General features: G+C 35.9%; 1 protein-coding gene and 1 long non-coding RNA gene across 8 annotated transcripts in view; one reads left to right on the forward strand and one right to left on the reverse strand.

The window, feature by feature from the left end:
- Positions 1–25,896, reverse strand: part of Nr6a1 (nuclear receptor subfamily 6 group A member 1) — a 229,022-nt gene that overhangs the window by 113,175 nt on the left and 89,951 nt on the right. The gene's annotated exons all lie outside the window — the stretch shown is intronic.
- Positions 4,829–25,896, forward strand: part of LOC110597741 (uncharacterized) — an 83,901-nt gene continuing 62,833 nt past the window's right edge. Inside the window, exons 1-2 of one of the 2 annotated variants that reach the window (XR_013438294.1) lie at positions 4,829–5,319; positions 20,676–20,737. This is a non-coding gene — a long non-coding RNA (uncharacterized LOC110597741). The remainder of the gene's footprint in view (positions 5,320–20,675; positions 20,738–25,896) is intronic. The other variant, XR_013438295.1, reaches the window with a different exon arrangement.

The following is a 25,896-nucleotide window of genomic DNA, read 5'->3' on the forward strand; positions in this document are numbered from 1 at the left end:
AATTAATGTTAGCTGAATGCAATCTTCTCTATAAATACCAGAAAAGTTTCTATTTCTCAATTTCAGCTTCCCAGTAGTGTGCCTTTAACTACTTCATATAAACAGAAGTCAATCAATATTATTTGCCCAAGACAAATCAGGTCTGATTAAACACTAAATTTTATCCTAAATGAATACAGAGAACCAGGCTGCAAAACTCTATTCAGATTAACAGTGATGTGAAAACACTCAAAGAAGCTCTTGTTGGATAAGCCCTCTCTATGTGGAAAACAGCAATCAAACTAGTATTAGATCCAATACTGTTCTGAAAGAAGTATCATTCTGCCAGGACACTCAGAGCTGGCTTCCCAGTCTGGGAAAAACCTGTTAATAAAGGTGGTGCCAGTGGTTCTATGAGGACCAAACACAGACAAGAACTAGGAGAGGTGGTCTTCTTTAGCCAACAGAACAATTTTAAAACCATATAATGTTCTATCATATGAGGAAAAATACATCTGTGGAAAAAAATCTAATTTTCTTACAGTTGCTGACAAGCTCCTACATGATAGGAGCTTGCCCTGCTTTTCCCAAGTCTCTCCTACCTGCATTTGTTCCACTTTTAGCCACACCACCTTTTCTGCTCCTCAGACATACCAACTTCAAAACTACTGCAGAGCAGTCACATCTCTTTTGTCCTCACCACCCAAATCATACTTCTTCCAGCTCTTTGTATGATAGGTTCTTCTTGTGATCATTTGGCTATCAGTTTGCATAAGTCAGTTCCTTGGAGAGGCAACCCTACCTAACATTTCCTTAGTAAAGGAGGCTCCTCCCACCTCATACCAACTCCCTAATCATGCTCCATCATTTCCATTACCCTATTTTTACTTCCTTTAGAGTGTGGTTTCGTTTATTTCACAGTACTTTGGAACTTTTGTTTCTGTTTTCCCACTAAAATGAAAGTTCCCTAAGAATCTTTTCTATTTTATTCTTGACAACAAGAACAGTGCCATTTTCTTACATAAACATATAGACATATGTGTTTATATTCATTATATGTTTATATTTTATATTATACTCAAACAAATGAATGAAGAACATTGATGCATGTATTCCAGGGCCACATTATTGATGTCAGAATTTATATTTTCAAAATAATATATGAAAGAGAATTACATAAGAATGTGAACTGAGTTTAGCAGTTGTTAAACCTCTATAAGAGGTCTAAGTTAACAGGCTGCTAATGGGTAAAGCTTTCCTCTGAGCATCATGAAACCTATCTATTAGAAGGTTATTGCTCCTAACACCCCATGAAAGAATATTTGGTTTGGAACCAGTGTTAGGCCTAAATCTCATGTTTTCAGACCCACTGATGATCATCCTCACTATGAAGTCGGCCCATGGGTCAAAAGAAAGAGTTCACATACTTGCTGATGGGACCACAAATTGGTGCAACCACTATGGAAAGCAGAATGGAGATTCCTCAGAAAACTTGGAATGGAACCACCATTTGACCCAGTCATAACACTTCTAGGTTTATACTCAAAGGACTTAAAATCAGCATACTATAATGTTGACAGCATCTCAATTCACAATAGCTAAACTATGGAACCAACCTAGGTGTCCGCCAACGGATGAATGGATAAAGAAATTGTGGTATATTCAGCCTTAAAAACAAATGATATTAGGACATTTGCCAGTATATGGATGTAACTAGAAAACATGCTAAGTGAAATAAGCCAATCCCAAAGAACCAATGGCTGAATGTCTTCTCTGATATGTGGATGCTAATTCACAAAAAAGGGGTAAGGAATAGACGTATTTTGGACTAGACAGAGGGGAGTGAAGGGAGAGGAAGGGGCATAGGGATAGAAATAATAGTAGAATGAATTGGACATAACCTATGTGTATATATGATTACATGATCTGAGTAAGTCTACATCATGTACAACCAGACAAATGAGATGTTCCATTTATGTATGATGTGTCAAAATACATTGTACTATCATATATAACTAATTAGAACAAATTTAAAAAAAGAGAATTCAGATCCCAATTACACCTCTTTGCTGTGAGGACTCTGGCAATATCTATAATCTATTAAGTGAAGATAACAATATTTGCTTCGCATGGGCTATTTTAAAGATTAAATGAGCTAAACATATATATTGTTTATACATTTGCACAGTGCCTGGCATATTACAAAAGCTCAATAAAAATTACTATTCATGTATTCACATTTTTTCCAACTAATGTTTATTGATATCTACTTTGTAGTCCCTGTGCCTATACAAGAGGCACAAGGTACAATTCAAGAGGAAATGGTCAGGGCGGAAATGTAGCTCAGGGGCAAGAGCACTTGCCTAGCATATGTGAGGCCCTGGGTTTAATCCTCAGTATTGGGCACCCGAAAAGAACTGGTCATGGTCCTTACCCTGTATCAGCTCACAGTAATTATAATAGGAAATATAAACCCATAAACAATAAATATAACACAATTAGTAGGAGTGCAGAATGTACTATGTCTCATCACAGCAAGAAGGATGAAAAGAATCTTCCCTTCATTAGCAAACCTGTTATTAAGGACTAGTCTCTAGAGTTAAAAAGCACATCAAAACGCTTCTAACTTATAAAATGGAAAGAGCTCCTGAGATGGGTCAGAGCAGAGGCCCTCATAAGATTTTAAAAATGACTGTTTTAATAGACAAAAGGTGGAAGAAATTCAAGTTGTTCATTAACAAATGATTGAATAAAAAATATACTCGATTTGTACAATGAATCAAAATGCATTCTGCTGTCATATATTTCTAATTAAAAAATATTAATAAAAAAATAGACTCTACTGTCATGTATAACTAAAAAGAAGAAATTTTAAAAACCAGGGCTGGGGTTGTTGCTCAGTGGTAGAGCACTGCCTGGCATGTGTGAGGCACTAGGTTCAATCTTCAGCACCACATAAAAATAAATAAAGATATTGTGTCCATATACAACTAAAAAAGTATTTAAAAATTTTTTTTAAAAAACCACAAATGAGTGAGGAAAATGTGGCATATGCAAATAAGGTAGTATTATTCAACCTTTAAAAGTAAGGAAATTCTCATTATCTGCAACATGGATGAAACATGCAGGCATTGTGCTAACTAAAATAAGCTAGTCACAGAGGCAGATATTGCATGATTCTATTTATATGACATACCTAGAACAGTCAAGTTCATAGAGACAGAAAGCAATGATTACTAGGGGTAGAGGGGAGGGAGAAATGGCAAATTAGTGGTTGATAGGTATAGAGTTTTAGTTTTGCAAGATGAGAAGATTGATTGTTGGTGATTTTGGTTGCAGAACAATGTGAATGTACTTAATGCCACAGAACTATACACTTAAAAATGGTTAAAATAGTAATTGTTGTGTATATTTTTACCATTTTAAAAGATTTTTTTTTAAAGAAAAGATCTATGGTTTAATGAAAGAAGGCTTGGGATATAGTTCAATGGTAGAGCAATTGCCTAGGGTTTGCAGGGCCCTGGGTTTGATCATCAGCACTGCAAAATAATAATAACAACAATAATAATTTTTTAGTTATAGGTGGTCACAATATCTTCATTTATTTTTTTATGTGATGCTGAGGATTGAACACAGTGCCTCACACATGCTAAGCGAGCGTTCTATCTCTAAGCAACAACCCCAGCCCACTGAAATTTTTTTTTGTAAAGAAGAAAGGAAGAATGCTCATCTTCCTCTTCTCTGACTTTGTGCGTCCTTACATCTGGCAGCATATCAACCCAGCTTTTCTCACAGAACTGATAATAATTTTAGCAAAATCCTCATACAAAAGATGTTGTACAACATAGTAAACACCTAAAAATTTACAAGTACACAAACATTTAAACCCAGAATTTACAGCAAAATAAATGCTTAGACAGTGACCATGGAATTACTTCAACAAGTGTGACAGAGGTAGAAAATAAACCCAAGTATATGTATGTCTAAGTACTGATTTAGGACTATATAACCTTAAGAGAAAGTCAGTCTATGGGAAAAAAAGATGGGTGCATAGAGAGTAAATTTCATATATCAGAGTCAAGGTCTCCTAATACAACTTTATTGCTTCAGTTTTTTTTTTTTTTTTTAAAGGGTCAACTTGCATTAAACAAAGCAACTGCCATGAACTAACAATGCCACAACTGACAGTCCAGTATAATGACCTGGTTTTCCAGTGGCACCGAAAGATGGGGAAATAAACTCCAAGGACCCTAGTTCCTACAGACTGAAGAGGGCAGACCATAAGAGATTAAAAGCTATGTCACAGCTCACTGAAGTCTGTGCTCTCATAGCTCCCCCCTGGCAATCCCCTAATGTGCCTAAGGACTGGGATAAAAGTGAAAGTCTCATAAAGGGGATAATAAGAGAAAAAGCTTCTTCTCCATGTGTTCGAAGATTCCAGAATCCAAAACTTAACTTCTCTTCTGTTCATCCATCCAACTTTCATTAAGAGCAATTTATATCATCTAGAAAAGCTTCAAAGTTAAATGCTACTGTTCTTTTTACCTTATCAAACCCATAAAATCAGGACCAAGGGGTGGTCAGCATATAAAACCTTGTTAGGATCACAATAAATTCTCAAATCAAATAATTGGTTTAAGTTAGAGCCCAATTCACCAACAATAAGGTAACCTAGGATTCAGGCAAAAATCAGCTGCTTTCTTGCATTTTAGAAACATGAGCATTTCTCCTGACACAAGCACATACGTGTAAGCAACCGCTGGGTGGGTAATGCCACCAAACAAAAGCAACACCTTCAAAGTCTCTCCCAGTGACTAGAAGCAGCCAGACACTCAAACTGCCAGTCCTGAATTACGGCCTCTGAATGGTGAGAGCTTCACATTTCACTGATCAGGGCACAGCCCAATCAGAAGACAAACCCCTGCACTGCCAGGGACCAGCAAATCCGCTTTCTTCCAGTGTGCACATGACTGAATGTGCTTCTGTCCATCATCTGGGTCATATATAGTTCAATGCGAGCTGAGCAGACAGGGCTGCAAGGAAATCTGGCGCGGTTCAATACCTTGTCTAGCCTGGGTTCCAGTATCTATATTTTTTATTTTTATTTTTTAACTGACAAACTCACTTCTCTACCGGGACATGATGCTGTGCTGGTTGGAAGTTCCATTTCTACAGCAAGAATCCTATCTGGAAGCACAGAAGTTGTCCTTTAGCCACAGCAGCTTGAACTTTTTTGATTGTTGTTGCTGCTTTCTCCCATCACCCCCATCCCCTTTGACAAAGATCCAACTGTAAAAAGTCTTACGTAACAGTTCAGGACTACTTCGGTTCTTTTACTGGGTAAGCACTTTCAATTTGTTTTTTGTTTTTGTTTTTTGTTTTTTTAACTAAAAACCATTTTAAAATTGAATCTGTTGAGAGGCTTGACTAAAATCATTTAAGTAATTTGTGTAGTGAAATACTGTCAGTGAATTTTTTAGTCTCATTTCTGCACGTGCTCCTTTGTTCTCAGAACAGAAGCTTTTATACACACCCCATAACGCAGCTGGAGAAGAGTTATGAAGTCAGTTATTATAAAGAACACAAAGGTTGCTTTGCATTCTTTGCCTTTAGATAATTAATTTTGTAGTTGTTTTCTTAAAGCAGAGTTAATTAAAGAAGGAAGAAATTCACAAAAGAATAAACTGCTAGAGAATCTAGCAAAGTTTGAAGTTATTACCACCTTTTCTATCTGTAGTTTTGTGTGGCCAAACACTTGTGCCGCCTGGGGCGGTGGGGGTAGAGGAAAGCATAGACAGAGAGGAACTAAGCCAGACATGGACAAAGGCATGAGCCAAAACCAGACAGTCCTGGCCGTTCGATAGGCCAGCAGTGGGTGAGACAGGTCAGCCAGCTGCAGGGGCGGGAGGGGGGAAGGGGCATGGATGCGTGAGGTGCTCATGCGTGCGATCGTGACTAGATTCTGAAACTGCCAGCCATTTTCCCAGCTATGCTTTTGTACAATCTAAAGGAATGTATCTCCTCTGAAGCAGTCTTGCCAGAGCCCAGTGAGAGAAAGAAGTTATGATAAATACCACAATGTATGGAATCAGAAAATGCTGAGAACTGGGGTGGGCTAGAGGGAATGTAGAGGGTGTGGAAATTTTTTAGTGATCTGGAATGTGTTGAGTGACAGGAAGTGCCCCCAAGCCTCCCCCCACAACCAACTCTTCTCAGTCGCGCCTGCTTTTGTCTAACTCTTGTAATCTACACACTACTGCTTACAAAGCTGTCTGAGTTTAAGACAAAAAGAAACATAAAAGGCTCTCCATTTCATAGTACCTATGATATGGAAGGAGTGTAAAAACACAGCTATTCAAGTCTGTGGAGATTTTTTTTCAGGTATACAGAAGAAAGATAAAATAATTTTCCATGGAAAAATGAGAACTCTGGATTATAGTCAAGATCCAAACTTGCTTTAAAAAAAAATCTTGATTCTGTTATAATTTTTAGGTTTGCTCCTTAATTTGAAAGAGATTTGTATGGTGAAAATACTCCATTTGAAGTTTTCTCTAGTTTCTATAAAAATTTGAATTTGGGGAGAAAAAATTCAAAGTAGTAGAGTGCACTTTAAAAGAAAAAAGGAGGATTTATCCTTTCATTGGTTGGAAAGTATTTTGAAGAACTGGTTTCTTGAAGAAAGAAGCTCTCTCTTACTTTTTGCTTGTATGCCATAAAGATAACTTAATGTTACAATAAATGGAAGGTTAAAAACTTCTGAGAGAAAATAAATGTTCTAGGGGAAAACAACTTAGGATTTCCCCAAACTTCCATATTCTCAACAGATACACTAAAACTTAACAGAAAAGTAGCCAAATAATTAAATGGCTAACCCTACTTCTGAGAGTATGAAATGGAACATTAGTGTACATAAAATGATATTCTGGAATGTTTCTACCGTCTACCACAAAGGATGTTAGTGGTCAGCCTAGGAGTTAATCTTTCCTAGCGTGGCTCTGAGCCTTCATGCCGAGCAGACGTTATTCACAGGACGATTCGAAAAGTCCATTCATATATCTCACTACCTGGATTTGAATAGAAACCAGACAGCAATTCTTTAGTTCCAGCCACCATTCGCCCCACTGGACAATAGCGATTTGTTAGCACAGAGTCACAGGCTGTGGGACACAAAGCTTGGAGCTGCAGAAAGATGGGGGATTCAGGGAACAGGAAATTACAGGCTCCATGCACTCCTGGCAGCTCTGAGAATACAAAAAAAAAAAAAAAAAAAAGGCAACACAGAGATGCCATGTTTAAGAGCTACTTCTAGCTTTTTAAACCACCTCCAGTGTCATAAAAGCTCTATTGTGGAGTACATAAAGTCACGAGTTCCATGTGCTCTCTTTTCTCACTCCAGGGAATTTCATTCAATGCCCAGCACAGTCAGAAATATCAAAAGCATCCAGAGTTGATTGGTTGTATGCTCTGGTAAAAAAGACAGGAACATTATATAAATGTCAGGGGAAAATATACTTAGTATAAGTAACACAAAGTAGCTTTTAAACATTATTTCACAAGACCAGATAATCAAAATATAATCAAATATATCAAAACTCTTAGGGGCACTAATTTTTCCTCCAAGATAGCAAATAAAATTTATTATTTAATTTCATCAAAGGCTTCTTTAAAAAATATACAACAATTTTAAAAACAGTTTTATGTATAAAACTCCTGAGTTCTAGGTTGTATTTGCCAAAATAAAAATTAAAAATCAAGTCCCCAAGCACTTTATTTGGAATGTTAGAAAGGAAAACTATATTTTCTTCTGTTATCAAATTACTGTAGCTCCCTGGCTAATTTAAAAATTGCCTCTACTTCACTTTCTTCAGACCTAAAAAATAAACTAAATGTATATTCTAAGTGAGGTAGAAGACAGAATTCTCCAATCTCAATCAATGATGAGAGGGAAAAAATACATGGGCTGGGCTCTGTCCAGGCCCTCATGCTACAACCTGACCACAAAAGGCCAAACTGGTGTCCCATTTCAAAGAAAAGGAGACCCTGGACAAGGAAGCTGTAATTAATTTTGTTCCTCTGTGATGCACTAGCAAAACCAAGATATCATATCTGAAAGATTGATCAGATGAGATCATGAAAAAAACCAAAAAGTACTTTGGAAATGTGAACTGTTCTACTCTATCTCATCCCATGATAATAACACTTTCAGGCTGGGGTTGTGGCTCAGTGGTAGAGCTCTGGCCTAGCATGCTCAGGGCACTGGATTCGATCCTCAGCACCACATAAATGTAAAATAAAGATATTGTGTCCACCTAAAACTAAAAATATATATATATATATATATTTTTTTTTTTAAATAACACTTTAAGTTGAACATATACCATATTTAATGTTGCTAGCATACAAATCAGCAACCTTTAAACTACCAACAACTGAATTTCCTCATTCTATCACCACTCATCAAACACAACATCACTTACTGTCTCAAACTGTGCTATCCAATTCAGTGGCCAGTAGTCACATGTGGCTGTTTAGGTTTAAACTAACCAAATTAAATAGAAATTTGTGTTCTTCATTTTATACTAGCCACATTTCAAGCTCTCAACAGGCTTATGTGACTAGTGCCTACCATATTGAACAGCCCAGATAATACTTCTATATCAGTGTAGAAAGTCCTACTGGACAGTGATACAAACCATGTTCATGCACACCTGCCTTCAACTACATATTCAGATGAACATGAAAAAAAATCTAAGAAAAAAATACAATGACAAGCATAATAAAATAGCTAGTTAATGAGATACTTGACAGATGTTTACAAATGTATGTGAAATCAATGGCAAAGAAAAGAAAGCCATATCAGATGTACTTTCATTTCTTGGTCTGAAATGAAGAAGTTATGAAGAATATTAAGACAGCAGTGGCAGACAAGTAGTTGTGGCCAGGATAAGGAAAACATTCCGCAATGGTTCTAATTTAGTGTCAAAAAGTTCTTCATCAACATATGGCAACTAATTCTATAGTTATCCTTACAGTATCACTGTAACAGACAATACAGAATAATAAAGAGCAAGCAAGGGTCTTGAAGTCAGTCAAACCTGAGTGAGTTTATTACTAGCATCCACTATATCAGCTATATGACATAAAGCAAAACTAATTTACCTCTCTGAGACTCGGTATATTTATCTGCAAAACAGGGAAAAGGCCATGCTACAGTAGGTATACAAAGCATTTAGAAAGGTGCCAAGCATGTAATAGGGATTTGAAAAAGGGTATCTATTATTTATTACATTTTACCTTTTCATTTCAGTCAATGTGACTCCTTGTAGACACCATTCAAAACATACTATTCAAAACATGAGGCAAGCCTTCATAAGCAACTATGCCAAAATATATAAATTGGCCCCACATCACATCAATTCAATGGAATAAAATGGAAATATATGGAGGTCAGACATCTTTTCCCACCACTGTGTAACCATGCTATCCACCCCATGCACCTTGGCTTTGCCACAAAAACTCATGTCATATTTGGCTCAAATAACCAGCAAGGTCTCTATGTGTTCAGAGAGCTATATTTATGGGCTTTTCTGGGCATAGGTGATAAACAGAAGGACCATGTTATATAGCCAAAAAGAAAAATAATCTTTGATCTGTCAAGAGGTACATGTGCACTATTAAATAAGTAAAAAACAGTATTCAAATACTGGGAACTCAACTCCTATTTGGGAAAATGGAAAAAAGATATTTTAGAATCGTATTGATAAGAAGTCCATTTTCTCTTGTTTAGATGACTGAAGCATACTGGAAAACTTTAGATGGAAATTCTTTAAGATTAAACACTGAATTAGAGCTTTTTTTAAAAAAAAAAAACAAGGAAAATTTAAACCATCTACATTACAGTAGAGATGAACAGGCAAAACACCCAAACACCTTTGATTATTGTGAACTTGATTTATGTAAACACCAGAAGCAATGAGTAGAACCTCCTCTCAAGGCTTTAGTGGATAAAAAAAAACTAATGGACTTCTATCATCACTACATATCTTAATCCCCAAATCTACCCTCATTAGATGAGATTCTTAGTCTCTGATACCATTCTCAACCTGTCTATTCTATTTGTACTTGGTGCAAGAAACATTAATCTTGGGGTCAAGTGGGCATGTGCTGGAATCGGTTCCATCGCTTATTTTACCATGGGATCTTAGGTAAGTCACTTCCCTCTTTGTCACAGACTTTTTTCATCCACATAATAGAAATATTAATGCCTTCTGGTTGGGCTGTTTTAAGGATCAAGGATCATGAATATGAAACACCTAAGGCTGTTTTTGGCATGTGAAAATGCTCTGAAAATGCCAATTCTATGAAAAATTTTAAGGGCATAAGGTCTACTTCACTATTTAAGACCTTCCCCAGAGCACATGCTATCCTCTGTTTAAAACAAACATAAATGTAAAAAATGTCAATACTACACAAAGAATTTAAAATCTTAGAAACACAGATACTGACTTACCTGAACTAATATAGGAAAAAATATTATTTGAGAAGTGAGGTAGGACATCAGATTATAATAATGTAAGGTATATTTTAATGCTGTGTCAAATTTAGTACTATTAAGCATAAAAACCAACGAATCTTTTTCTTAAATTTAGAATTTCCCTGAGACTCTTTTGTATTAAGAGTACTACTAATTCATCTTAGTGATTAAATGAAACATGAAGTCCTAAAGTACCATCCATGAATGAGAAATTAAAATAGCCTCCTACTGGCATGGAAAGAAAATTCATATCTGGGTTTGTTTGTTTGCAGTACTGGGGATGGTACCCAGGGCCTCAAGTATGCTAGGCAAGCACCCTGCTACTAAATCACGTCCCCAGCTCTTTTATTTGGAGGTGGGAGCAGTACCAGGGATTGAACCCAGGGATTGAACCCAGGGGCACTTAACCACTGAGCCACATTCCCAGCTCATTTTTATATTTCATTTAGAGACAGGGTCTTGCTGAGTTGCTAAGGCTGGCTTTGAACTTGCTGGGATTACAGGTGTGCACCACCATGCCTGGCTTCCAGCACTTTTTATTTTGAGACAGGATCAATTACCAGGCTGTCCACAAACCTGGGGATCTTCCTGCCCTGGTTTCCCAAGTAGCTGGAATTACATGCATGTGCCACCACACCCAGCAGAAAATTTATCTTTCTTAAAATCAAAACTACAGAAAGAATTCCTGGGCAAAATATTTTCCTACAACATCAGTGGACACATTTTAAATTTGAAAATAATCCAGTAGAAATAAAGAAATAGTAGGTGTTTCATTGGTGGCAGCAGGGGGTGAGGGGGTGGGCAGTAACCAGGGGTGCTTATGCACTAAGCCAAAACCCTAGTCCTTTTTAAAATTTTTTTATTTTGAGATAGGGTCTTGCTAAATTGCTTAGGTTCTTACTAAATTGCTGAAACTGTCCTTGAACTTGTGATCCTCCTGCCTCAGCCTCCTAAACCCCTGGTATTACAGGCATGTGCCACCATGCCTGGCTTGTAAGTGTTTACTAATGATGTTGAATAACTGAAAAATGTTGAACATGCCATATAACTTTTCAGAACATGCAATGCAGAACTGTAAGGGAGGGCTGGGGATGTGGCTCAAGCGGTAGCGGACTCGCCTGGCTTGTGTGCGGCCCGGGTTCGATCCTCAGCACCACATACAAAGAAAGATGTTGTGTCCGCCGAGAACTAAGAAAAAATAAATAAATATTAAAATTCTCTCTCTCTCTCTCCCCCTCTCTCTCACTCTCTCTTTAAAAACAAAAACAAAAACAGAACTGTAAGGGAGATAATGTGGTATAATAGAAAATCTAAAACAGAGGTGTTTCTTTTAAAAACTGGCCAACCCAGACATGAATTTATATCTTAGCTTTGCCACTATCTAACAAGGTAATTTTCACTAAGCCAGTTCTCTAAGCCTCTATTACCAGTGGTAGTCCAAAAATACATTCATATCAGAACCAAAAGAACAAATAGCACTTAAAAATGAGAATTTAGCACTTAAAGGTTAGAATTTGCCAGAAGGTATTCATGAAATTGAGTTTCTCCAATATCTAGCCACAAGATGTTTTATACGCTTTAGCAGATAGATTGAAAGACACACAGATACACATATGTACATAAATAAATAGGTCTGGTATCATGGATTTCCATGAATGCCATCATTGATAAAACACAGAAAAGGTTCCTGAAGATCTTCAGCAGATGGTTTTTTCTCCTTATTAAATGCTAATCAAGCAGAGCCCTCTATATCCAGTCATTCAACAAGTCATTATTAAACTCTCTGTAAGTAACATGCACAGTGTTGGACCCAGGTTGAATGCTAAAAATAAAAAATAGAGCTCCTGCCTTCATGGAGCTGATTGTTACAAAATGAGGTAATAAAGGGCCAGGATCCCCATCATTCCAGAGAAATAAATAATAATAAAAAGGTAGGGAACTGAGTTCAGAAACCTTGAGAATAGGTCCAGTGATTTGGAGGAACTGTCTTGACTTCTGTTGAACTCATGTAATTCATAAAATAATGGGAAAATGTACATACTCAGTTCCAACTGGTTCAAGCAAGGAGGTATGCTACACTATAGGTTCTTAATGGATTTTCAATGAAATCATTAAGCCAATAAGGAAATGAAAAATGTTCAAACACAAAGACTGGTTTCACAAAGACCATTAGTCAGATCTGTGGTAAACCTCTATCATATAAAACCGAGTCTCCTTTTCATGGAAGCTCAAGAATAAGATAATTTCTAGAGGGGATAAAATAAAGGGAGTCTGGGCAAGGAATAGACTGAAATATATATTTCTTCTCATCCTCATGCCTAAGATATATTCTTGGCAATTAGCATTTCCTTTAATGATGCACGCCAGGACTCCAGTATTCAAACCATGACTAAGCTGGCATTTAGAAATCAAGACTATCAGAGATGGATGATCATTATGAAGAGAAGGGAAGACTAGAGTCTTAAGTTTCTACGGCAATTCTCCTTGCAAATCAGAATCCTTATGCCTTTAAGTATCTAAATATTAACCCCTTTTCCAGCTGGAATTTGCTATCATAGGCTATACAATAAATTTGCTGTTACCAATGGAGTGAAGTACATGCATCCATATGTGCCACAATGGCACATTGTTATCCCCATAGAACCTCCCAAGATCCAAAAGTCCCAATCAAGAAATTCCCATTCCGGTTACTTGCTTATAGAATATGGTTTTCCACCTAGATTTTCCTCATTAGTAAAGACTCAATTACCATGTGGATTTTGCTTCTTTGTTCACTGAAGTTAAACTGGAAAAAAATTTCTGACAGATGTACTTGAAGCAAATTAGACTATTACAATAAAAAAGGAAGACCTTTGGTTATCTGTTACTGTGATCTAGATTTTAGTGGAATTACTTCCATTTGGCTTTCTAATAGCCTTATACTTTGTCTCTGAATAATCTTATATTATCAGATATAACAAATCCTTTTACTTTACCCTTTAAGAGTTTATAGGTATATAATTCATTCATTCAAGGGGTATCTATTCAGTGATTCCTATATGCTAAACCCTACTGTATTCACAGAATAGACAGTAGTAAACATCCTTAGGTGCTATAGCCACAAAAACTTCAATCTAGTCTCAACGTGATCATTTAACTGTAACTCTAGACAAATTTGCCTCTGTGAATCTCAGGTATCTCCTCTGGGGCAAAGGATGGGAAATAATACTACTTCATAAGGCTGTTGTGAAAATTATAAAATGTTTGTATCTAACATAATGCCTTAACCCCATAGATTTTATCTTACAGTAACGCAGAAGCTATGGTTTTACAAATTGCAGATATTAATATTATCCACACTGCTTTCATAGTCATGCCTAAAAGACTCAATCTAGTTTTTAAAAATAAGTCTCAAAGGCGTTAAGTGTATCTGAAATATTTGCTTCAGATGTTAAGGGTAAACAGAATAAGAACTGTCAATGAATAAAACTCAACGTTCTGGCTATTAATAAGATTCTGCCTGTATAGAAACCAAAAACTCGAGGTAGCAAGAATACATGAGAAGACTAAAGTCATGATGTTAACCGTAGATTAGGTCCAATACCCAAACAAATTGTAAAGGATAGGCACTTTATGTCTAGTAGTATTACTATTTCACAAAATTTAATTGAAAATTATATAAAAGAACTCTATATAAAAGATTTGGGATCTCAATTTCTGCCTTAGCCATCAAGAAAGCGATTCTTTTCCTCTGAAGATTATTATAAAAATCTCATAACAATTTTCTCTGAAGGCAAATTCTTAGGCTGATTGCAGTGATATAACTCAAAAAATTTTTTTCACTTTATATGCTTACTGTAACTAGACTGAGAAATATGAAAATCACATGAAGACAAAAAAGTATTCATAATTCTACAGAAATTATTCATAATCCCGTTACCTAAAGAAAACCTCTACCAACACTTGGCAAACTTCCTTCTAGTCTTACTTTGTAGTTTTTAAATAATGAAAATTTTTCTGCTATTATATAAAAGTCACCTAATCCGTACAGAAACTTTAGATTCTTGCAGGGTATGGTGGCGCATGTCTATAAAGCCAGTGACTTGGGAGGCTGAGATAGGAGGATCATGAGTTTGAGGCCAGCTTCAGAGACTTAATGAGATTCTGTCTCAAAATAAAAAAAAAATTTAAATGTCTGGGCATGTAGCTCAGACATTTAACCCAGCACCCCTGGGTTAAATCCCCAGTACCAAATAGATAGATAGATAGATAGATAGATAGATAGATAGATAGATAGATAGATAGGAGAGAGAGAGAATAAATTTAGATTTTTTTTTAAACATAAAAGTTTGTCATCTATAGGGCTGGAATTATGGCTCAGTAGTAGAGTGCTTGCTTGCCTAGTGCAGGTGAGGCACTGGGTTCCATCTTCAGCACAACATAAAAATAAATAAAAATAAAAGCTTTGTGTACACCTACAACAAAAAAATATTTTTAAAGAATTTTTTTTTGAGAGAAAGAGAGAGAATTTTAATATGTATTTTTTAGTTTTCGGCGGACACAACATCTTTGTTTGTATGTGGTGCTGAGGATCAAACCCAGGCCACACGCAGGCCAGGAGAGCGCACTACCGCTTGAGCCACATCCCCAGCCCTTTAAAGAAATTTTGTCATCTATTACACCAGAGAAAATATTTATTAACATCTTAGTGTGATTCATATGCAACAGAATCAATTCTCAATATTTTCATATCCTGATTTATTCACTTATAAGCACTTCTCAAGTCATTAAAATGGTTTTTATAGATATCTGGATGGTTTCTAGTTAGTTTCTAATATAAATACTTCAATGAATATACTTAGTATCCACATTTCTGCTAATTTTTATGGTATGACCAATTTACACTCCTATCAGCAGGGACTGTTAGCACCTGTCTCACCCTATACATAATTAGCTATACATAATTAGCTGGTACCCTAATCTAATAAAGTTTTGTTTGCTCAATGATGAAAAAAGAAAACTCAAAATGAAATAAGAATGAGAAAGTACAAGAGGTCTTCCTCATAAGACAAATTATACACCCCTATAAATGCTAGATAGTTGATAGCAATGTTCAACACCTTCTAATAGGAAGAAGTATGTATAAATTTAATGCCAGGCTCTAAAAATTGTAGAAGTAAAAACAAATCAAACTAAATAAAAACAATCTTTCTTATGGATACAGTTCATTACTTGGAACCAATGAAATAGATCAAGAATGTGTCCCATCAATGCAGGGGGTGGGGAATATAAAACTGCTGATAAAACAAGATACATAAAGAACAATATTTTCATGTCTAAATCATTTTCAAATTTGGGCATCACAAACAGCATTAAAGATGGATACTTATTTTTGGTTTTCCTAATATAAAAGAAAATTCTATAAATTCTTATTGAATATTTATTCAACAAATATTTATAGAATGCCAACTTTGCTTCAGATACTTTCATTTAGATGGAAAGTTAAGAAGTACTCTTTCCTCAAACAATTTACATCGAGTATTCTTTAGCATACATGCAACATTTGTCCTAATTGTTGAAATAACACATCTCTGACTACGACTAGAAAAAGGAAAGAAAATATTTCAAGACCCTGTCCTAAATGATCATTGTACTGAATTTCAAAAGTAAAAATTTCTTACAGGGGGGAAAAAAAAGTCAATCCAATCCAATTAGATTCCTTTCATGTTGCCTGTTACCAGTGTAGTCATGTCTACCTGTAGTCAAGAGGAATGTAAACACTAACAGAAAGGAAAAAAAAAAAAAAAAAACTTCTTAACAGAATAATAAAACTCCTATCATTTTTCATTTCCTTGCTATTTTCTCTATATAGCCTGCTTGAGTTCTACAAGAAAGAATTCTTAACAGAAAATAAAAATTCAGGTTTCCTGCAAATGTTGGAATATGTGCACTACATAAGAAATCATCGCAGTAACTCCACACACCATAAATGGGAGCTGCTTTGCCCACTTTGAAAAGTCAGATTTTTAGTAAAGTTTTGCATCTACCATAAAACTGATATCTGCATATACCCAATGTGTTTCAGAAATTCCACCTCCCCAAACAATAGGAAATACCACTTATCTAGGGAGTGCTATATATCAAACACTATGCAGTGCTATTCTGATTTTTTTCTTTTTTCATATGTGAGTATGTGTGTATGCACACGTGTGTGTTACTAGGGACTGAACCCAGGAGCATTCTGAGTTATTTCGTTAACTTTTTGAGACAGGATCTCACTAGAGGCTGAGGTTTAATATTATCAGGCCATTTTCTCAACTGAGACACTAAAGACTGAAAAGAAATGACTTATTTGTTGTCAAAATTGTTAAAAGAGAGTCCAGATTTAAACTCAGATGTCTTGTTCCTGGGGACTTGTTCATTTCACTATAACCAGTTTGATTTTTTATGGTTCAGTGAAATTCTATCCCCTTTCAATTTTTTCCTGTCAAAGACTAGATAATTTTTTTTCTGTTCCTAAAAACACCAGTTTCTAAAACCACAAGAATATGGGTCTGTACAATGCAATTTTACATACAATGAAAATAGATTTCTGGATATCAGCAAGTATACAATCTAAATTATGCAGGGAACTTTTAAAAATAGCTAGATATCATTATTTATGAGGCTTCGAGTCTCCAGAAAAAGTGAAAACTGAAGTATAAACAATACAGTCTAATTTGGAGAGGTATATTCAGCATTTGCTAAAATAGCCACACCAGTCTCCATTGTGCCAACACTGTGCTAATACTTTAATGTTACCTAAAAGAATATATAATATCTTAGAAGAATGGCATCTCTGGACTATATATGAATGTAAAAGCCCTTTGTAAATGGTAAAACAAAACAGTTGTTATTATTTTAAGGTACCTGTTCTGTCTTAAAATAGCCCCTGGGATATGTAGTTACTGTCAATAAGAAATTGGTATGCATTCACCAAAAATGTTTCTGAATTTGGGGCAGAAAGCCAAATGTAAACCAAAAAAAGGGGGGGGCACAGACAACATGAATTTGATCAAAGCTTCATTACTCAATTTCTTCCTCCTCCTCTTCTTTTTTTTTTTAGTTGTTGATAAATCTTTATTTTTTTGTTTACTTACATGCGGTGCTGAGAATCGAACTCAGTGCCTCACACATGTCAGGCAAGTGCGCTACCGCTGAGCCCTGGCCCCAGCCCCTCATTACTATATTTCTAACTAAATATCTCTAAGACTCAGTTGCCTCAGATGTAAAAAAGAGCTCCTCATACAGCAAAAATGATGAGTCTTTGAGGATAAAGTGCCTATGCCAAAGATGGAATAGTGTTCAATTATTATTCTCTTTCCCTTAGTGTTTTATTTCTCTTATGAGGCCAGTTAGAATTCAAAGTTTGCTAGAGAATATGCAGGAACAAGGATTCCACTGCCCAGAAATCTGTGGCTAGAGAGCAACTGTTTCATTAGTAGGTTTCATATTGGTCTTCTATTATTCATTTAGTCAGGTACTTATTTAACTATCACTCAACAACAGTACAATTTATTTATCCAGAGAGTCCTTGAGCACCCATTCCATGGCAAGTCAGGCATAAAAATGCCTTAAACCTGCCTATCAAAATCCCATAGTCAAGGAGAAGAGATAAACCTGTGAACAGACTATGGGCGCTATGCTAAAGGAAAGGCCAGGATGTTAGGAAGCAAAAAGCAGCAGCACTTGAACTTGGAAGATGACCTGGAAGAGAGATCTGAGGTGAATCTTAAAAGATAAGTGCAATTTGTAGAAAATAAAGAAAAAACGAGATTTTCAGGCACCAAAACAGTGTGAACAAAAGAACGGATGTTACAGACAAAACCATGTACTCAAGAAAACACATGCAATGCAGCTAAAGCTCATGGGAAACCGGTAAAGTTGAGGAGGTTCAAGGGGGCTTCTTTATAAAGTACATGCTGTCAAAGACACTCCAGCCCTAGTAGTAAAATTCACTGAATTTATGTAAAAAAGGTAACTTCTATTTTAGATTTATATGCTAGTTTCCCCCAATCTGTTTTAAATACACACAATCACTTTGCATCTAGCAGTGAGAAAACTCTGCCCGAGAAACATGTTTAAAATAACAACAACAAAAACTTATCTGAACTGGATAACTGGGGTAGCTCCTCAAGAAAGTCTTCTCAGATTTTCACTTTGATAACTCACAGGAATGAATGTACATAATAGGCCCCCCAATAAATACTGTATTAAAATTTGTGGTGAGGGGAAAAAATCTGTTTTCTTTATTAAAGAGCCCAGTGTAATTAAGATCTTAAAATAATTTTCCCTTCTTTCACATGAATTTAGTCAGCATAATTTCTCAAATACTTTGTTTGGTCACTATCATTAGTTGTTAAACTCCAAAAAGCTAAGAAAAGGAAAGTCTACATTGTATTACTAAATTTTTACATTCTGACATTAAGTGTTTAGGTTAGCTCCATGCAGAGGCGGTTGGCTTTAAGCAAAAGTTATGATTCACTGTCAACAAATACTGACTGGGAACATGAAACAAGGAAGAATTTCAGAGTGGATGAAGCATAAAGGGTATGCCTAGTTTAGGAGCAATGAGAACAAGATGTCCAATAACATAAACCCACTTCATGTTAAGGCACTTAGATTTTATCTAAAGGAAGTCAGGACACTGGGGTATTCAAGTAAAGTTAAATGTGCATTTATTTAGCCACTGGGTGGAAGATGGGGTAAGAGTGGGCAGGTCCAGAGGTAGAGACGACTTGGACTGCTGCAGTTATTCAGATGAAATGATGATGAGGTTTTTTGAACAAAGTTGTGGCAATAACAATGCAAAGGTCTGTCACATGCTACAAAATAGATGAACTATGAGGTCATTATGCTAAATGAAATCACAAAAAAAAGTCTTAAGATTCCACTTATGTGAGGTACCTAAAGGAGTCAAATTCATAGAAACAAAGTAAAATGACAGTTACCAGGAGCTGAGAAGAGGGGAAAATGGGAATTGCTATTTAATGAGTAGGGACTTTTGCAAGATGAAAAAGTTCTAGAGATCTGTTACCACAATAATGTGACTATGTGCAACACTGCTGAACCATACATTTAAAAAGAATTAAGATAGTAAATTTTGTGTTTTTAACAGTTGAAAAAAGGATTCAAAAGGGAAGAAAGGAGGGAGGGAGGGAGATGGAGGTGGAGAAAGAGAGGGAGGGGGAAAGGGGGAGAAACAGACATTTGAAAAGGTTGGTTATTTTCATGTTATTTTCCTGAACTGCTAAATGAACATTGCTAAATGAGATCTGATTTGCAAAGCACCATGAAGTTTCACATGGCCCCAAATATCTCACCGTAATACTTGACATGCTGCTGCTCAACATTCCCTCCATCAAAGTCATTCATTCTTTTAAATAAAGAGCATGCTTAAAACATCAATCAATGAATAACTCAAATATAAGAAATATTAAGACAGAATAAAAAGTGAAACCTTGTGTTGGGAGTGTAGCTCAGTGGTTGAGCACTTGCTTAGCAACCTTGAGGCCTGACATAGGATCCCTACCTAGTAAAAAAAGTCAACTTTTATACAACTCTATTCACAACCTAAGGCATTAGTAGTTTGGTGTGATTTATATTAACTTTAATATAAATATATAGGGGAAAAAGTCATTCTTGAAGACCACTTTAAAGTAACGATACCAAAGTCATAAATGGTATTTTAAGTCCTTGATTTCTGGACTTGCCCTCAAACTTTTAAATCACACTGCGGCTCAGCACTTAAAAAAAAAAAAAAATCTTGTATTCAAGTGTTCAAATACAGTTAAGTATATACATTTCAGATGTATAGTTCAGTGAACTTTTTTTTTTTTTGACAGAGGAGAGAGAATATCAATGCCTTTATTTTTATGTGGTGCTAGGAGAGCATTCTACTGCTGAGCCAAAATCCCAGCCCCTAAATGAATTTTTTTTTTCCAGAGGGAACACGTGGGGAACCAATATACAAATCAAGATAGAATACCTTGTGCCCTCCCAGTCATTTTATTCCCTCATTAGAACTAACTACTATTCTGATCTCCATCACCTCAGAATAGTTTAGCCTCTTTTTGAACTTTATATAAAGGGAAATCATGTACTACATAATCTTTTGTCTTATTTTGCTCAACATTTTGTCTAGGAGATTCATCCATACTGTGTTGCACGTTGTGAGAGTGTGTCCTGGTTTACCACCGCTATAAGGTATTCCATTTTACAGATTTTACTACAACTTATTTATCCATTTTAGTGAATAGATATTTACCTATTTCCAGTTAGGGACTATTACAAATAATACTGTCTGCATATTCTTCTACATGTCTTTCAAGAGGATACTTTATGCATTTTTGTAGAGCATATGCATAGAAATGGAATTGCTTGTGTTCAACTTTCATAGATGCAACTCAAAGTTTCAAAAGGGTTTGTACGAATTCACACTCCACTTCTGCCAACAGTGTGTGTTCCAGTTGTTCTCATCAACACTTTGTGTGATCAGTTTTGTTTACTATTTTAATTTAACCAGTCTGTGGATATGCAATAGCAGGTCATTTAATTTTTTTTATTTTTCTTATATCTATTGAGTACCTTATATCAGATTTTGATATTTGGGAGCCATATATAAAAAATCTTGGTGACCAACAGATTGGAGAGAAAGAAGAGAAAATCCAGAATTAGAGATATTTTAGAAAAAGGAAAAGGGACAGAAGATACTCATTTCTAAGGCAACTGGTTTTGGCTTTGTCCCTGAGAATGAACTACATATGAGATTCAAGAGCTAACTGCAACTACTGAGATTTAGGGGGACATTGCAGGTTCCTACATTAAAAAAAAAAAATTACTTGAAACAAACAAATCTTCAACACCAGCCACATATATTAGGTAGAAAAGAAAAACCTGTAATACTAAGGAGACAAGATAAACTATGTTATTTCAAAAATAGAATTTCACAGATGTTTAAGATTGTCCCGCTACAACTTCCAGAAATCCCTGTAAAGATAATAGAAAGAAATCCAAACAGTGATGATCCTAGAAAATAAAATTTTAAAAAAGTTAAAGCCTTAATAAAAGACAAGTTCAATAAATGCCATGACTTCATGAAGACATCAGACAAGAATCTCCTATTTTTAGACAAAAGAGCTATCTCTGACACCTAACATGTTTCTCTCTTGTAAGCATCTGTAAAAGTGAGAAAAGCAAGGGTAACAATTAACCAACAAATATGTGAGAATCAGGCATGAGGAATAAGATTGGAAGCTCTGAGACTGACTTCACTGATGGAATTTCTAGCTAATTACTGCTTCCCTCCAAGCATTATGTGGTAGTTAAGACATTGGGATCTTGAGTCAGGCAAACCTATATTTAAATCTTAGCTCTGTTCCTCCTTAGCTATATAACCACAGGCAAATGACCTTCTCTAGCTTCAGTTTTCTTATTTCCAAAACGAGAACACTAATTATCCATAGAACTGCTGTCAACATTAAGTGAAATTAAGTAAATCACTTAGTACAATGTCTAATAAATTTAAGTTGGTTATTATCTGTAAGAATGGAGACTGATTCACAGGCCCAGAGATTAAAAAGTAAAATGACATGTATAATGCCTAGCTACACAGGAGGCACTCTATTCAAATGGTAGATACTGTCACCCCTTGCTTCTAGGAAACTCTACTTCAGCCAGAGTTAAACTGAATGTGAAATGGTATAGTATCAGTAGTGATTAAGATAGGTATAGAGATGGAGTTATTGAATTCCTTTCCTGGATTTGCCACTTATTATCTGTGATCTTAGGCAAATTATTTATCTCATTTTGCCTTCTTATTTTCATCTGTAAAATGAGAAAAAAAAAAAAAGTACCTACCTTACTAAGTTGTTGTGAGAATTAGACCAACCCATCTTTTAAATATTTTACATGTAAATACCTAAAACAAGCTGGCAAGGTGGTGCACACCTATAATCCCAGCGGCTTGGGAGGGCCGAAGTAGGAGGATCATGAGTTCAAAGCCAGCCTCAGCAACTTAGCAAGGCCCTAAGCAATTCAGTGAGACCCTGTCTCCAAATAAAATATATAAAATGGCTAGGGATGTGGCTCAGTAGTTGAGTGCCCGTGAGTTCAACCCCCAGTACCCTCCCCCCAAAAAAAACCTGAAATATAAGTACTATGTAAATATTAGCTATTATTATTTAAATAGTGTTACACATTTTGTTTGAGATTGTTTTGAGTTTGGGCATGAGCCATTTAATATTCTTCTCTTGATTAATAAGATGCCTAATGAAGTATTCATATGCCCATACTAAAAAATGGGGCTAAATAAGAAGTTACAACATAGTAACAGCATCACTAAGTAAATGTGATCTCACCCATCCATAAGTACCTATAAAGAAAATGTGCTGGGCTGGGGATGTAGCTTAAGCGGTAGCGCGCTCGTCTGGCATGTGTGCGGCCCGGGTTTGATCCTCAGCACCACGTACAAACAAAGATGTTATGTCCGCCGAAAACTAAAAAATAAATATTAAAAATTCTCCCTCTCCCTCTCCCTCTCTCCCTCCCTCTCTCTCTCTCTCCCTCTCCCTTTCTCTCATTATCTCTCTTTAAAAAAAAAAAAGTGCTTTTTGACTCTGCCTTAAGTGCATAATAATGTAGCTAAAGAGGCCTACATTCCATAAAGAGATGGAAATCATTTCTCCTACTCTCACCTTACAACAGCCTGATAATCAACACAGCTAAGGAAACTTGTGCATTCTCATCTTTTTCAGGTAAAAGAAACATTCCTTAGAACAGGATAGTCAATTCTGGAATCCTTCTTAGAAATGCCTTTCTCCATTGCATAGTTTTTTCCTTCCAACACTCCACATGTTGTCATCTCTGGTAAGTCAAGAAAGGTATCTAAAGAGGCAAAAATACAATTCAATAGGTATACTTTAGAATTTAAAGGAAATTTCATACTTATTCTTAGAAGGTCAGAGAGTCAATCCTGTGAGCTGGCTTCACTAGCTAACTTACAAAGTGAACAAGATATTAACTTGTATGAGCAAAAAATATAATCAGTGAATTTTAATTTATCTGCTAAGAGTCTGTGCCTCTTTCCAGATTGTGACTTCTTGAAAAAATATCTTATCATCAGTATCTAGCACATTGCCTGGGACACAAAGAAGGTGGCCAATAGACATTGAGTATGGTTAATGTATACTTACCCCTTATGCAAGGCATTATTTGGCCAGAGAGCTCACAGTAGTTCATTTATGTTGATGTCAAACAATTCTATTTAAAATTTAGACAAGGCCAGGTATGGTTAAGGAGCTGCAGTTGCAGCTGTACCTGCTCTCATCCCAAACTTTACTCCCAGTAGCAAGGCTACCCTCTTCTGCATACCTGCCCTTATTTCTCTTAAATGATAGGGAGCTAGTCTCATGGAGCTTAAGTGTGTAGTTCTTTCTGTTCAGGAAAGGGGGCAAACTCCAAGCCCTTTGGTTATAAAAACATGATGGTTAGCAACAGTAGGTGTTGAGTAAGCCTAGTACATTCCAAACAAAATTGTGCTATCAACAATTCTGAACAGAGGGGGCCAGCCTCAACCCATAACATCTGGATTTGCTTCACTGGCTTGGAGTTTTCTCAAAGAGAGGTGGGGAGAGGGGGTGGTATGCTCTTGCCGTAATGTATAATATGTAATTGCATACCCAAATACTAAACTTTGGATAAGAATCTAAGACTTGGTAAATGAATGGAATGTAGCACATGGAATTGCCTGAATAGATACCTATGCATAAGAAGGGTTTCCTTGCAAACCATAACTAGGCAAAGTGGAAACTGCCCCTCTCTGTCACAATTTTGCAGACATTACCCAAGTGAATAAGTATGATAGTAGTAGGGGAATAATGCTCAGAAGCAGGTAAGAGGCAAAACAGCACCATTACCTTGGAAAGCATAAACATAATCTAACTATTTCTGCTACCCCAACGACATCGATCAATGTGATTATAATGTGGTACATATCGAAAAAAATAATGAGCTGTGGATGCTGGCAAACTGTTGAAACTAAACACTGTAAGCTTTGGCAACTGCACTATGTACACTTTCAAATTATTACATCACTACTCTGGAGAGGGCTCTGTATCAAGCTGGCATGGGTTCTGATGTGGTTTGAAGAGAATTTCTTGCCTTTTTTTTTAAAAAAAAGATGACCTTTTTTAAACTTTTTAATACCAAAGGGAAATAAATTATTTACTCTAGATTTTGTTTTTTTTTTGAGAGAGAGAGAGAGAGAGAGAGAGAGAGAGAGAATTTTTAATATTTATTTTTTAGTTCTCGGCGGACACAACATATTTGTTGGTATGTGGTGCTGAGGATCGAACCCGGGTCGCACGCATACCAGGCGAGCACGCTACCGCTTGAGCCACATCCCCAGCCCCAGATTTTGTTTTAAAGAATAAAGCCATATTGCCAAGTTCTTTTTTAAACATTTATTTTTTAGTTGTAGTTGGACACAGTATCTTTATTTTTATTTATTTTTATGTGGTACTGAGGATCGAACCCAGGGCCTCACATGTGCCAGGTAAGCGCTCTACCGCTGAACCACAGCCCCAACCCCCCAAGTTTTTTCTTTAAAGTATTAGAAATGATTCTGAGATTTTAAAGGCCACTTAAAACAAGTTCTTAAAAAAAAAAAAGATTTATAAAACAGCACAAGCATGGCTCTTAAAGTAGTAGTTATCAGTTTGTGACAATAAAGCATCAGTTAATAAGAGTGATAATTACCTTTATATTTATACTCTAACATTGGAAGCTTAGGCACCTTGTTCAGGCTAAGGATGGGAAGCCTTCCCTATTTCAGTCATGAGTACTTAAACAAGTTACTTGATCTCAGGACCTCAGTGTCCTCAAATGCAAAATGAAATACTAACATGATCCTACCAGACGGTTCTTCTTACAATATCAAACACATGGAAACTATTTAGGAAAGATAAAACTTTTAAAATGGATGTTTGATTAAACCTACCATAATATTTAAAAGATAAGTGATCTGACTTCTTTTTGCTCAGATTCAAAATTATAAAGAATTTACATATTTACAACATTAAGTTTCTCTCCTTTCAACAACTGATATCTATATATTTTTAAAAGTCTTCATTCTCTAATCCCCTTAGTAATATGCAAGAAAACAAAATTCCAAACATGGAAAAGGACAGTTGAAAGAAAGGATGGGGGGAAGGCCTTAGCTCCCTTAACTCAGATACAATCTGACTTATTTAAAGTGACAGGATTTTTTAAAATTTTTATTACAAAATATTTCAAATTATCAAAAAAGTGACAGTAGTACAATAACTATGGCCCACATTCAACAAGATCAATATTTATTTTTAATT

This window comes from Ictidomys tridecemlineatus, chromosome 4 (assembly GCF_052094955.1).
Source record: "Ictidomys tridecemlineatus isolate mIctTri1 chromosome 4, mIctTri1.hap1, whole genome shotgun sequence".
In the NCBI taxonomy this organism is placed as follows: Eukaryota; Metazoa; Chordata; class Mammalia; order Rodentia; family Sciuridae; genus Ictidomys; species Ictidomys tridecemlineatus.